This window comes from Ursus arctos, unplaced genomic scaffold (genome assembly GCF_023065955.2).
Source record: "Ursus arctos isolate Adak ecotype North America unplaced genomic scaffold, UrsArc2.0 scaffold_7, whole genome shotgun sequence".
Lineage (NCBI taxonomy): Eukaryota > Metazoa > Chordata > Mammalia > Carnivora > Ursidae > Ursus > Ursus arctos.
Genome location: NW_026623089.1, coordinates 44,199,148 through 44,214,147, shown reverse-complemented (window position 1 = coordinate 44,214,147; position 15,000 = coordinate 44,199,148).

Here is a 15,000-nt window from a genome sequence, read left to right as displayed (position 1 = left end):
TAAATGGGTGGCAAAACTCTATGAAAGCTTCTGGAATTCCACATCCAGTTGTGTTTGCAAGAGTTTGAGAAAAAACACATAGGAATTAGGGAGCTGTATTATCATTCAACAGCATGCTTCAAACTATTTTTATTTTGCTTAAAAGCGGTAGGAAAATTCCTAGCCTTTCTGTTTGCATTTAGAAAAAATATTGCAGTAGGGAAAAAAAGAGAAAGAGTGAAGCAAACCAAGAAACAGACTCTTAACTATAGCGAACAAAATGAGGATTACTAGAGGTGAGGTGGATGGGAGGGATGGGTTAAATAGATTGGTGGGAATTAAGGAGTACACGTGTCATGGTGAGCACCAGGTGTTGAATCACTACATTGTACACCTGAAACTAATATTACACTGTATGTTAACTAACTGGAATTTAAATAAAAACTTTAAAAAAATTATTGCAATAACAAAATTGAATTGTTTCTTTATTTGGAGGATTCAGAGTTGTAGCTGACAAAGTACTACTTTAACAGAAAACTAGAGCCTCTATCTGGATTGCCTTGCAGAAAACCAACCTGTTTCTTCTTGCTAAGGACGTTTGCATTCCTTGTCACTCTAAAGGTGAAGGGCATCAGATGGCCCCTGCAGCCAAGTCCCTGAACCACAGAAGAGGATGGAAATCCTTTCCTCTATCATTTCCATTTGTTGATCTCTAGGATAAAAGATGAGTTTTTATTTTTATTTGGTCTTTGAACAGTGTTCTTTTGTAGTTCGGAGCTGCTTTTAAGGAGAGTTAATGCACTTGTTGGCCTCTGTGTCATCCTGGGGCAGACAGAGCTTCAATCAGCCTTCTTTGTTTTCTTAGATATTTGAAATCTTCCAATTTGTACAACGTTTGTGCTCAAAAAGGTCTGTAGCTAATGTCTCTTGTAATCTTTTTTTTAATCTTCCCTTTCTTTCTTCATACTCATTTTCATTTGAGTTTGCATACAGTGGTTGAGCATTGTTTAGTTTTGTCTTGTGTTTTTGTTTTGTTTTTCAGAGTCAGTTTCTGCTTTTGGCACTTTGTGTTCCTGATATTTTACATACAATAAGACCCTCCATGCAGAAGTGAAGAAATATAGAAAATGAGCCTCTTCTGTTTCTCAGGCTTTTTCTTTCCCTTTAGACCATATTCTTCCTCTTTATTTTCCTCCTTGAATCTCTTCGTGAAGTTGAACATTGCTTAGAATTACAGAACAATAGTGGAAACTCCGAGAGTCATTACTGGCATTTAGCCCATCCTCCAGGACCATGGACTCGGGGACCTGCTGTACTTCTCATTCCTTTTCTTAGAGAATATTGAACGGATGAAAAAATGATTTCAGAACACTGCACCATTTTTATTGGACACTCGGCCATTGCTAGGTCTTAAGTAAATGCTCTCTGTGTGAGGAAGGCATAATTAACATATGTGTACTTTTTGTTTTTATTTATTTTTTCCAGTTTGGAAAGTTTTACTTTTTTTTTTTTAACTTCCAGTAGAGTTAGCATACAGTGCTATAGTAGTTTCAGCCGTACGATATAGGGATTCAACGATCACTCAGTGCTCATCATAAAGGTAAATGATTTTTTTAAAGATTTATTTATTTATTTGACAGAGATAGAGACAGCCAGCGAGAGAGGGAACACAAGCAGGGGGAGTGGGAGAGGAGGAAGCAGGCTCATAGCGGAGGAGCCTGATGTGGGGCTCGATCCCATAACGCCAGGATCACGCCCTGAGCTGAAGGCAGATGCTTAACCGCAGTGCCACCCAGGCGCCCCAAGGTAAATGCTTTTTAAAGCAACTTCCCTTTTTACTTAAAGCTCCATGTATGTATAAAATGAGGGACTTACAAATATACTTACCAACCAAGGTAGAGAGAAATGGAAGTGTAGAAACTGTAGTTAGAATTACCAGCATTTAAATCTTGACACTTTTTTTAATGATTCTGGTTAGGTTGCATTGAATTCCTTGAACTTCAGTTTCACCCTCTGTTAATGAACAGGATGATAATACACACTTTCTAGGAGCAGTCCAAGTATTGCAAGAAATGGCCATTGTGCCACTTTGCACATAAAAAGTGTTCAATCTTTTCCTCTCAGGGCCTGCCCTCACTTCTGCCCCCACCTTGCTCTGAACTAGCGTGTGGTCATAGGCAAGAACTCTATAGCCAAAGCCTCTCATAAAACTAGCATATTCTTCATGAAAGCAACATTTTATAGCAGGTGGTGTGTCATGTTTAATACTAACATAAGTAACCGTTTCCATTCTGCACAAATATATTTTTCTTATTCTAGTAAAAACAAAAATACTGAATTTCTATAACTATTTGGAAAGAAGAATTTATGATATATAAAGAAAATACAATAATATAATAGCTAACACATAGTGTTTTCTGTGTGGCATTCCCCATATATTAGCCCATTTAATTCTTGCCACAACGGACTACATAGTTTGTGGGGCTCAGTGTAAAATAAAAATGCAGAGTCCCTTGTTCAGAAAGTATTAAGATTTTCAAGGCAGTGATGTCACAGCATTAAACCAAGCGCAGAGCCCTTCAAAGCATGAGGCCATGTAAAACAGTACATGTCACGTGCCCTAATGATCACATCAATCCTATGATGCAGGTTTTTTCCAACATAGATAACGAAATTGAGACACAGAAAGAAAAGTTAATTCACCTAAGGCTAATAGTGATAGGAAGTGGTAAAGCTAACATTCCACTCAGGCAGTCTGTGTCTAGGAGACTGTATCCTTATACACACACACACACACACACACACACACACACACACAGTATTTTGTTCATGTTCTTCTATTTCAGAGCTACGAAAATCTCTACGTTGACACAATCATATAATATACTCTATCTGTCTGCGTGGTTATCAGTGCCCTGTTTGGTCTAGGTAGAGAAAGAGCCTGTGGGAAGTATTATCCATGTAACTAATAATGCCAAAACTTATATGGAACTTAACAAGTATCAAACAGGGTTATTCTAAACCCTTTACATACATTAACATCCTATAATTTTCAATAACATTTTATGTGGTAGATGCTAGTATTACTGTCATCATATTTGAGATGAGGAAATTAGGAGATAACTATTTTGAACAAAGCCACACAGCTAATCACTTCTGAGGCTGGAATTTGAACCCAGATAAGTTGGTGCCAGAGGCCTGTGCCCTTCTCTTGACTATGAGAGGTGTTAATTTATTTTCCTTTTAATCTTATCCACTACTGAATCATGACTAGGTGAACGCCTGACACATTAGATACTCAGTCAACATTTGATGAAGTAATGAATAGAGTGAATTTTTTGAAAATTAAGATTTTATTTATGCAACTAACACACAAACACTTGCTTTTGTAAAATATTTAAATGTATTTTAAGGACAGCAAAAACTTCGAACACAAACTCCTTTCCAAGCCACTTTTCTTCCCTTATCATAATTTGAATCTTTACTTTGGGGACTTTTTCAGTAAAGATGAAGATACTCAGTGGTGTTCAGTGTTTATGAATCGCCTGTTGATCATGGCAGGAGCTGAAGAAGTTGATGTTTGCTTTGAGTCCTCAAAGTAGCTCAGTATGATCGTGAATATGGTGGTGCTTTATTCAGAGCCATTTCTTTTGCTAGAAACACATAGTAAATGCCCTAGTTTTATGATGCAGTGGTGGAATTGAACTTGAAAGCTCAAAATCATTCAGATAATTACAAGCAGCTTCCATTTCAATTACTACCCAATCCCTGCCTGAAATCTCCTTGCCCAGAGGGTGTTTAGCTGGGTGACCACGGTGACTGCTGGAATTTAAGGTATTCTGAGCGAAGGTTTAAATGTCCTAACCATGGGATGAGTTTATGTCTTTCCAAGTTTCATCTTATGTTCTCTATAGCCTTGCAGCCCAGGCTTTAGGTCAGGTATTACCAGATTTTATATGTCAAAGAAGACTGTACTATTGAAACATAATTGGGGAATCAGTCTTAGTAAGTTTTACTCCTGATAAGAAATGATGTGGGTGGAAAGCTGCCTTTGAGGTAAGCGTAATGATACAATCATTATAATCTTGGGTTTTGGAGCCAGATCGCCTGGTTTGAAATCTGTTGCTACCCCTTATTGACGAATAATTGGCTGAAGCTGGGCAATATACTAGACTTTCTGAGACTCAGTTTCCTCCCTTGTAAAGTAGAGGTACTAATAATGCCAACCTAATAAGATTGTGGTCTTTTGAATTAATGCAATCAGTGTGAAATATCTAGGATGCTTCAATTCCAGTAAATATTAGCTACCCAAATAATTTTATAAGCTAAATAAAATCAACATACTCAGGAAGAACAGTTTAAGAATAAGTGGAAATCTTTCCCACTCTCGTATAGTTGGCAATCTTAGGCCAATACATCTGCTGAGAGCTGGTGAAAATTTCAGCTGAAACTTGGAGAAGAGCAGTGCTCTTCCATACTTTTCTAGGACATACTGTCCTCCCAAAATGAACAAGTGATGTGTTTATCATTTGTCAATAAAAGTGATACATTCTCAAATAAAGGAATCACTCTTTTGGTTTCCTTGCTATTTAATGATGCATTCATAAGTGAACTGACTTATTAATGAATGTAACCTGAGTGAATCTGTGGTAGATATTCTCCTTTTTGGCTGATAGAGCGCCTAAAACATTCCCTGGCCCATAGGAGGCACAAAATAAGTATTTGGTGATTTACAACCCACCTGCTTCCAGAGAACTCTTCCCGTTGTTTGCATCTCTTGTAATACACCAGTGCTCACTGAACTCCCCAGCATAAGATCCCAAGCCCCTTTATTTCTTCTTTCCTAGTACCCAGCACAGGCTGTGGCATTACCGTGGTTCTCAGTGGCTGCTTGCTGCACAGAATACTGGGAAAGAAAACCTGGGCTTTGAGAGGTACTGATGGCTCTCAAGAGTGATGAGAGCCATAGATTCCAAAGAAAATTTGAAGAATAAAAGGTTTAGAAAGGTGGCAGAGTAAGAGTAGGGAAACAAAAAGACTGTGAAGCACTCTTTCCTTTGAAGCCCATGTCCTGTCACCATTTATTGTTTGTCAGGTACCCTAAGATTGGTAACTCAGTGTGACCCTATCATCAGACTCATTTTCACGTGCCCACATTTGCTTCCTGCTTTTTAGAGCCTCCGTTGTGTTCTTGAACATCACACACTGTTCATTTAGCGATAGATAGATAGATAGATGATAGATAGATAGATAGATAGATAGATAGATAGATAGATGATAGATAGATAATAGATAAATAGATGATGGACAGATAGATAAATAGATGAAAGATAGATAATTAGATGATAGATAGATGATAGATAGATAGATAGATATAGATAGATAGATAGATAGATAGAATGTTCATATGTTTACCTCATGGTGGGAAGTCTTAAAGTTTGGAGTTAGCTTGATTTTGGATAAATTATAGTGCTGACACATACTGGTTGAGTGACCTAGTTCCACGTAGCAGAGACACCACCTTTATGGATGAGGACTACAGACTAGTTGATTGTTTTTTAAGCTATATTAAACAGAAAAAAATCCTAAAAATTCATACTTCTCTTAAATATTTTCTGCTAATTTCAAACACATAAATTTATTTGTCAAACTTTTGGCGGAGACCTAAGGCTCTTCTTGAGTATTGGCCTGCTGGTTGAATTTCTTCCAAAAATCACTCCCATATATAATCTATACATATAAACTATAATTTCCAGTTTCAGTTTCTTTAAATAGGACAAGAACTAAAACTCTTTGCCAAGCATGCTATGTGCGGAATTGATAGAGGTTTCCCACTCTCCCTCTCCCAAATCATTAGCTCTGTAAAGGTACAGATGATGTTTTCATTTTGGTTTTCTCCTTCCTTCTCTGCCCCCTTTCCTCCATTCTTTCCTTCTCTCCTTCTTTTTCACCTTGATCACAATGCCAGCCGTAGATCTTTGTATAGTAGCTTCATGGAATAGAGGGACTGTTAAAAATGAATTAAAAATTGTCTACTATAACACTTAATATATACATAACATTCGATGAAAAGGGTATCATTATGATTGCCATTCTATTTATTATTTTTATTATCGTATTTTTATAGATGCAAGGGAAGTTGGTGTCACTAAGCTAATATGAAAGCAATTGCTAAGGAGGCTTAGTAAGGAGTTTTTAACAAAGATCCATGAATCAAAAAACCATAACTAGCTGATCCAACCTAGCATTCTACCTACTCTTACAGTGGTAAAAGTAAAAGTTTTCCAGCCCATTCTATTGAAATATGTGTTCCCATATGTAGTTTTCTTAAGTAATAGTTGTATTTTTATGGCGAAGTTGTTGTGCTCTAATAAAGAGTGCAGTTCAGTTATAATAGTCCACAGTCGTGAAGGGGTTGAGCTATACCACTAACTTTCTTACTTGCTTTATTTTTCGTTACTTTTTCTTTTTTTTCTTTTTAATGATTTTTTTTATTATATTATGTTAGTCACCATACAGTACATCCCCGGTTTCCGATGTAAAGTTCGATGATTCATTAGTTGCGTATAACACCCAGTGCACCATGCAATACGTGCCCTCCTTACTACCCATCACCGGTCTATCCCTCGTTACTTTTTCTTAAACTATGCACAGGCAAATAGAGATGAGGAAGGTCCTATTTAATGGGCCAGAGCTCTGAGGTACAATTTGTCTGCATGCTGTTGAATTGAGTTTACATCTTTGCAAACAGGATGCTTCCTGCCAAATCGCTTGTGTGTGTACATTCAGAATGCTCCTGTGTTCATGGTTTAAAGTATTGGGTTAGAGATCTCACCGAGGGCGCCTGGGTAGCGCAGTCGTTAAAGCGTCTGCCTTCGGCTCAGGGCGTGATCCCGGCGTACCAGGATCGAGTCCCACATCGGGCTCCTCTGCTAGGAGCCTGCTTCTTCCTCTCCCACTCCCCCTGCTGTGTTCCCTCTCTCGCTGGCTGTCTCTCTGTCACATAAATAAATAAAATCTTTAAAAAAAAAAAAAAAAAAAAAAAGAGATCTCACCGAGCAATAAATTAGCATTAGCTCTCCATAGATGGGCAATCCTATTATATTTCGATACAAGGATACATTTTAATAAGTACAGATAGAGGTTAAAGCAGAAGAATTGGGGAAGCGGTTGGTTCCCTCAGGGATAATGGGCAATATAATCATTCTTTCACACCAAGCAAATAAATTAGAAGTCTCTTTTGCATCACAATGGACAGAATTCACATTTTTATTTCTCCCAAAAGTGTTGGCTGCCTGATTCCAAACTAAGTCAATGTAACATGTCTTTTTACATCATTTCCTATTTTTGAAATATATTTAAAATTGAGCCAAGAGGCAAGTATATATAATGTTAGCTGATGCTTTAGGGAGATATATCTTTAAATAGAAGCCTTCTCTTCCATTGCCATTAAAAACCAAATTTTAGGATTGAGCTCTAGAAGTAAGGGAATAATCAATTCCTGTTGATGGAGCAGAGGAAGTAATAAATTTTGGTAAATATTACTGTTTCTCTCGTTCTGTCTTTAATAATTAATTACCATTACCCATGACACTCTCTAAGCCAAAGAAAAGATTAGTAAAAGTCTTGAATATATTCCAAGTACATCTTCTGGGTAACTAATGGAGTAGTCCAATGTGGTCTTGATAAAAGTTTGAGAACTTGAGAGGGCAGCAGATGCCTCTTAGAGGAGGTGGGATCAAATCTGTGTCTTGCACTAGAGAGGAAGGTGGGGGCAGGCATGGGGGAAAAAGCAGATATTGAAGGGACAGCAAAGCATCCCAGAAACAATTTGACTAAATATGATATGTAGGAAATATCAAGGAAATTGAATTGAGGCAGATTCTAAAGGGCTTTGATTGCTGTGATGAGGAATTAGACTTTAGAACATTTGAAGGATTTTTCAGCAAGGGTGTGACTTGATGGCAGTGGGTTTGGGAGAATGAATATAGTGTGGGGGGAAGGGAGGTCATCTAGGAAATTAGAGGGCCTTAATTTTGAATATTGAAAGATAAACGAGCAAAGAATATAAAGTGTGGATGGTCAAGACTACATAGATGACTGAGTAGGTAAAGGCCCCCCCAAAACTTAACCACAGTCCTCATCTAGCAAGAGCCCAGCTGTTTTCCCTGTTCATCATCTCTGCTTCTCAGTAGCTCATGCAATTTTAAAGCAAGAAGAAATAATAAAATAATGATGAAGCAGATGCACTCTGTAAGTGCACCCTGGGATGAATAAATTATAGACAATGCACTGCAGTGGGAAAGAAGGAAAGGAATTATTGGAAGAAAATGGGCCTGTGATTTTCTCATTGAGTGCAAACTCAGCCCTTCTCAATACAAAGGAAGCAGATCCTCTTGGTCTGGAGGCCTGAACAGGGCCTTGGGAACTTGTGGTACAGAGATGTCAGAAGGGGCGGGGACAATGGCTGGTCTCCATGCCTCTGTAGTTCAGGCTCTCTACCTGCCTCTGAATATTCTCTCTCCTGTATAACACCCCCTTTGCAAGAAAATTTCTGTCATTTCTTCCGCTTAAAAACCTTTGATAACCCTCCTCCATCTCCTACAGTTGAATTATCTCCTTTTCGTGGCATTTAGGGCTCCCTGCCACCTGCAGACCTCTCCAGGCCTGGGGCTGAGTCTCACCCAGCTGAGAGACCTGCTACTCTCAACAAGACCATGCACACATAGTTTCTGCTGTTTGCTGTCCTTCCTCTTCCATCAGCAGATCACCCTTGACCAGATACTAGCTCAAGCCTCTTCCCATGATGCCTTCTTTGATCCTCTCTTCTCTAATACCAGTTATAACACTCTAGCTCATGTTTATGGTGCTAATGCTGTCTAGCAGGTACTATTGAAAATATTTAACAAATACTTCCTTTGCTTCGCTATTGGCTGACCGGTCCTCCTGTGTCATGATACTTTGCATTAATGTGTTTCTGTCACTGTCCAAATGTGCCTGTATGCTTGCCTGTGCAAGTCTGAGCACGCTTCCAAATCATGAGAGTCCTAAAGGCAGGCATCTCTGCTGCTATGTCTGGAAAATAGAAATGATCACAGCTATAATAACAACTTCTATTTATAAATACTAACTTTGTTTTAGGCATCGTCCTATCAGACTTGGGTTTCATCGAACTTCTAGAACAACCTTCTGAGACAGGTACTATTCCTATCTCCGACTACATGTAATATGGAGTAATCATAGTGACTACCACATAGGGTCATGTGAAACTTAAACAATATAGAATTAAAAATGTAAAACATTTAGCACCCGAGATGTTTCCAGAAATATTAGCTATTATTAATCATTCAAGGGACGTTAGTAATACATATCCGTGACTCTCTGCGGTCCCTCAGGATTCAATGTGCCTGTGTTTGAATCCTAGCAACACTTTATTTTCATGTATCTTCTTTTTATTGATTTTCCTCACAGTGAGATGCCCTTTCAACTGGTTTGGTAAAACCCCTAAAATCTGATCAATGCATATTCGCCCTGGGTTTGTGAAAGAAGGAAATATTTTGGCCCTGAAAAGAGAATGAGTGAACCTGGCTCAGAGAATAATGGGTGATAGGCCTGAGACTTATTCTTGGATTTCCCCGACAACCAAACACTCGGGGCCCCATGACTTCATGTTAAAGAAACACAGGTAGAATCAATTTAGCATTCCTGCTGACAAGCTTCCATCGCAGTAAGTAAGTCATCATGCCCTCTGGAGCAGCCATCTTAGGTCAATTGAGACATTTGGCTTCATTAACCACTTTGGATTCATCTTAAGACTTTCTTATTTATAGTCTTCCTAAGGCTTAATGGGCTTCAAAATGTACTTTGCCCTGGTTCACATTGAGTCTTACCAAGCTCTGTGCTTTTACTCAGCAGGCTGTCAGCTTTTATATTTTTCTCTACCAGGCAAGGAGAGCCTTGCAGCTGCTCCTGGATGCCCAATTAACATTTCCATGTCACTTTGCTCCTGTTTGTAATTATTCTTTATGCCATCTTTGTTTCCTCAACCACCAGGAATAGATCGGATCATTTTAGTATTCTGATTTAGCTCTTCTACGTGTTTCGAGATTATCAGATTTAAATTATTCATAATAGAAATCTGGTTTTTTTCAGTAGATTCTTGTGATTCTGTTTTTGTTGCTATGTGTTGTTGTTGTTGTTGTCAGAAGGAGAAATTGGACTAAATCCTGAAGAGTAGTCATAGTTTGGAAAGACAGGGAAGGGGTGCTGCAGGCAGGTGAGTTTTGAAAACAAAAATAAGAAGGCAGGCATCTGGTTGGGGGTTGGTGTATGTTCGTGGATGTGTGTGGGATGGAGGGTGAACTGATGGATTCAAGGATTAATACTGGGTAAGGAGGGGGAATAAGAATGGGTCTAGGGAGCAAATCTCCACAGCTTTGATTCATGTCACCAACCATTTAACAAACAGTGTTACCTCCACACATCTCATCTTTTTTTAATGCACCTACTCTGGATTTTTCAGAGTCTCCAGTGTCTTCAGCTACATTTCAAATTATTTCTCTGGCCATTTGCAACTCTGTAGAGCCCAGCACAAGTGATTTTTCTAAACTAATCATCAGTCATTCTTTTCCTACCATGCACCTCACATTTCAGCCACACCCAACAACAATATGAAATCACTGAACTCACCATGCATATTCGCCTCTCAAATCACCACCCATGTATGTTCCTCCTTTGATCTTCTATGTCTTGAGTGTACTTATGGGCTCCTACATAACATTTAAGATACAGATAAAAGGTAATTCATTGTATATTTCCCCAGGCACAATTATTCACTCCCCCACATGTGCATGCAGTGTCCTTGACCATATTTATATTTTAACACTTATTGCAGAATTTGATAGTTATGTACAGGTATGTCTAACTTGCCACCTAGACTTGAGCTCAGGGATATAAGTATTCATCCATGGTCCTCTTAAAGTTTCTCATGGTGCTTGGTAGGTAATAGGTGCTCAGTTAATACCTGCCAAAGTGCTTTGAATGGAGAATCACTGCAATTCTCTATTCTAGAAAATCCTGAGAGTTGGTGATATAACTAGACTAGGTATTGTTTAGTAATGTTTTCTACTGGATATTTTTCTTTAATCAGTCTTCAAAATGTTTTGGTTGACAAATATTTTTTGAAGATCCTTGGGGCCAAAATTATTTATAAAAGATCACTTCTGTGGCCATTGGTCATTCACTTAGAAAGGATTCACTGAACGCTTCCAATTAATGAGCTAATTTCAGTTTCCTGAATCACAATAATATTTATTTCCCAAGAAGTAAATAAATTTCTGCATATAAATTAGAATTTTATTAAGTAGCAGGTTTATAAATCAAGTGATTTAGAATGGCGTTCACTTAGAACTAATCCATAAGTCTTTTTTAGTGAGAAATGAAAACATAGCCTCAATTTTAGATGTAATTTCCATACACTTTTTGTTATTGGATATTAGAGATTGATTTCTGTTCCTGATAGACTTTGAAGTTGTTTAAGCATATAAAAGCCCCAATGTAATTTTCCACACATAAACAGAGAAAAAGAGCACCGTAAATACAATACTCTAACTTGTGTATCTGAATCCCTGATCTTTTAAAACACTCTCAGTTCTCCCTTTCGCGGAGAAAATGCTTATGATTTTTAAGAAGGAATCCAACCTGCTTTGGTGTAATAAAATCCTGTAGTTTTGAAAATAAAGAAAACATTAGGTGGCACCTTGTAAAATTTTTGATCAAAACTGGTCAGATGTTGGCGATTTCATATGGTTCACGGCCATATTTGCAGCTTGATTCTTTGGGAGGAAAACAAAGGAAGTAAAAATGAAATCCTCAAGTAATTTCAAGTGACACCTGAGAAAGAACTATCAGGTAAATGCTGCTGTGTATGTAGGTATGTAATGTATGTCCATAAAAACAATTGTAATCTGGTAAAACAAGGGATTATTCTGAGCTATGTACACCATGGCAGAATAAACTGGGGCTGGTTTTCATTAATCAGTTAATACTCATAAGTCTGATCCCATTTGGAATGCTTAAGAAACTCAACTATCATTAGAACTACTGTTAGTGAGGAGTGTGACCGTCCACCAGATTCTCAGGAATTACAAGCCAAGCTTAACTGAGCCCTTGTAGTCATAACCATTGGTTATGTTTCAGGAACAAAACAGCTCCCCACCAATCACAGCTGCCTAACAGAAGTAACATTTAAGTCGTGCTTGTCATTTTCATGTGAATTGAGTGATTATTCCAGGGCAGATATTGGAAGAGAATATTGAAGGTTGTCTGCCAGTTTTCATTGTGTCCGAGCTGAAATAACACATGTCACTCTAGTTTACATTTCTCTGGCTGGAACTACGGTCTGATTTAATTGGAATGGAAAAAGGAAGGACAGACAGTGAGTGAAGAAAGGAGAGCAGAATCAGATATGGGTGAGCACCAGGCATCTCTCCCAAAGACTATGATAGACTGTACAGTTTATTTAGTACTTCCTCATACTTGCTGGTCAGCATTTTCCCATGGTACCTTGCCAGCTGGGACAAATGAAAATGAAAGCCTACAACCCAAGAGGTTGCCCTATATTAAAACTGTTTAGTAATGACCAACCGTTTCTGTTACTCTTGCCACATGAAGCATTAGTGCACATAAGAAACAGGATTTTGCCCCTTCAGTTGTGTTCATTTTCATAACTCAGTTCTGTCTATTTGAGCAGAATGGTCTACCATGTCAGACAGGAAGTGTCAGCTGTACAGAATGGCCCAGAAGAAAGCATATACTTGGCAATATAGTTTGTTATATTTAGGGAAAATTTACATTTCTGTAGTATTTTATTTGATTTAATATTGGTGACTTTTTTTTTTTCATTTTGTGGGAACATAAGTGAATCTTAACTTCAGAATCAGTTGGTATCCATTCTCTCTGCTTGGATGGGTGAGGATTTCCTCCCCATCCACTCCCCCACTCACATGAGCTTCAAAAATCGACAATGTGCAGATGGAGAAGGGAGTGGTACTAGTTTACATGCTCTCCCCTAACAAAAATGTGACTATCAGAAATATCAGAGAAAGCATCAATTATAAATTATAAAGCAGACGTCACAGTTCTATTTATTCTGTCATAATATAAACTGAACAAACTCACTGATCTATAAAACAGAAAACTTCCAGAATCCGTGCTGAAGGGAAACTGACAGCACCATCTCACTACCTTCATGTGGCCGGTCTGCTCTCCCAGCCTCACTGGACTGCCTGAAACATTTCCATCATCTGAAACTCAAATTTCTACTTTACCTTCGATATTATGTAAACTGCCATATTTTATTATATTTCCTCTGTCTATTTATTTGCGTATTTGAAAAATGATGTCAAAATAGAGCTCGCCTCTTAAATCCCCATTGCAGTCTTTCAGTGGGGACTCTCTCCCTGAGAGTCCCCCCTCATTCATTCTCTTTCTTTTTGATGTGTCTCTTTGCTGTACTCTTCTCCCTCTTCCCCTCCACATCCCCCTCATTTTCTCTTTCTCCTTCCCCTTACCTGGAACTGGCTTCTTATTCACCTGAATCGAAATTCCTGGGAACAAAAAGCGTGATCAACTTAACTTAAAAGAAAAGAAAAAGAAAAAAAAAAAAGAAAGAAAGTAAAAGAAAAAGAGCTGGTTTTTAAATAGCCCTCAATGAAAGTGCAAGATTTTGTTGATATACAAACATCCCCTGGTTTCCTACTCTGCCCAACCCAGGAAAATAGCTTAAGAATGCCAAGACCTATGTGAAGGATTAGTGATGCTCTAGTGATGGGCTCTTGGGCCCTGATCCTAACTGTTGCTTTATGACCTTATTGCCATTGAAATACTGTCTTCTTGTTCTAAAGTTAGGTATTACCTTTATTTGGTTTTCTCTAGCTAGCATTCCCTTCCCCCTACATACTCACTTGTGAGTTCCAGATCCAAATCCTAGCTGCTGACAAACTGCTACATCTTACTGTAAATGTAGCCTCCATCTAGAGTTAAGTGACCAAGTCTCATATTTTGGGGTATTAAGACCAGGCCAGAGATGTAAGTGGATACACAACTGGATCTCAGTAAATCTCTTTGGGTTTTGGGGGAGACGGTGATCTCTCCATTTTCTTCTCTCTCCAGTACCTATTTCAAAATATGAATCATCTTAAGAAAAAAGATGAAATGGACAGTGTTCTCATAAAAAGTGTCAAGAACTGTTCCAAGTGCAATACGTGCACTGTCCTATTCAGTTCTCACACAGAGCTATCAAAGAAATATTGATTCTTTTCTAGGATGAGGAGCTGAAATCCAGAGTATCAAGCCCCTTGCAAAGTACACAACCATGTGACAGAGTAGGGATTCCAGTCTGGGGCACTTACCTGCACTCATGGCTCTTTCCCATGTACTGTAATACCTCCCGTAAAGTAAGATTTATCCAGTACTTTACATTCCCTGGCTTATTCACCTGAATTAGAATTCCTAGGAACAAGAATCATTATCAGCTTTGAAGAAAACAGCACGTACACTTAGTTCACATGCACTTCTCCTAATGATTATTAGGACAATGATTCTTTTTATTTTTATATTTTATAAGAAAATTGGATTATCAAGAATGTGTATGACTTGACTACCATCTCCTGGTAGAAAGAAGACCTTGGTCCACAAAATTGGACTTTTGCAGGCTTGTAGTTCTGCATTTTAAAAATTATACCACAATATATAGAATTGAGAGGAAAAGATACGTAGTACTTTGTGGGTCTCTGATCAGAGAGAGTTCCCTCACTGTCGTATTCATAGATATTCAAGATGGATCTATCATCCGACCTAGTGATTCACAATTATTTAGTACACCCTCTCATTATTTACTGTTAATTACATTTCTGATATTTTAAGAAAATAGAAAAATATGCACTAAAATGTAAATTTCAGCATGCTATGCAAGACGAAAAATTGGCAAAACACAGAGGAACAGTATTTGTAGAAAGGTCA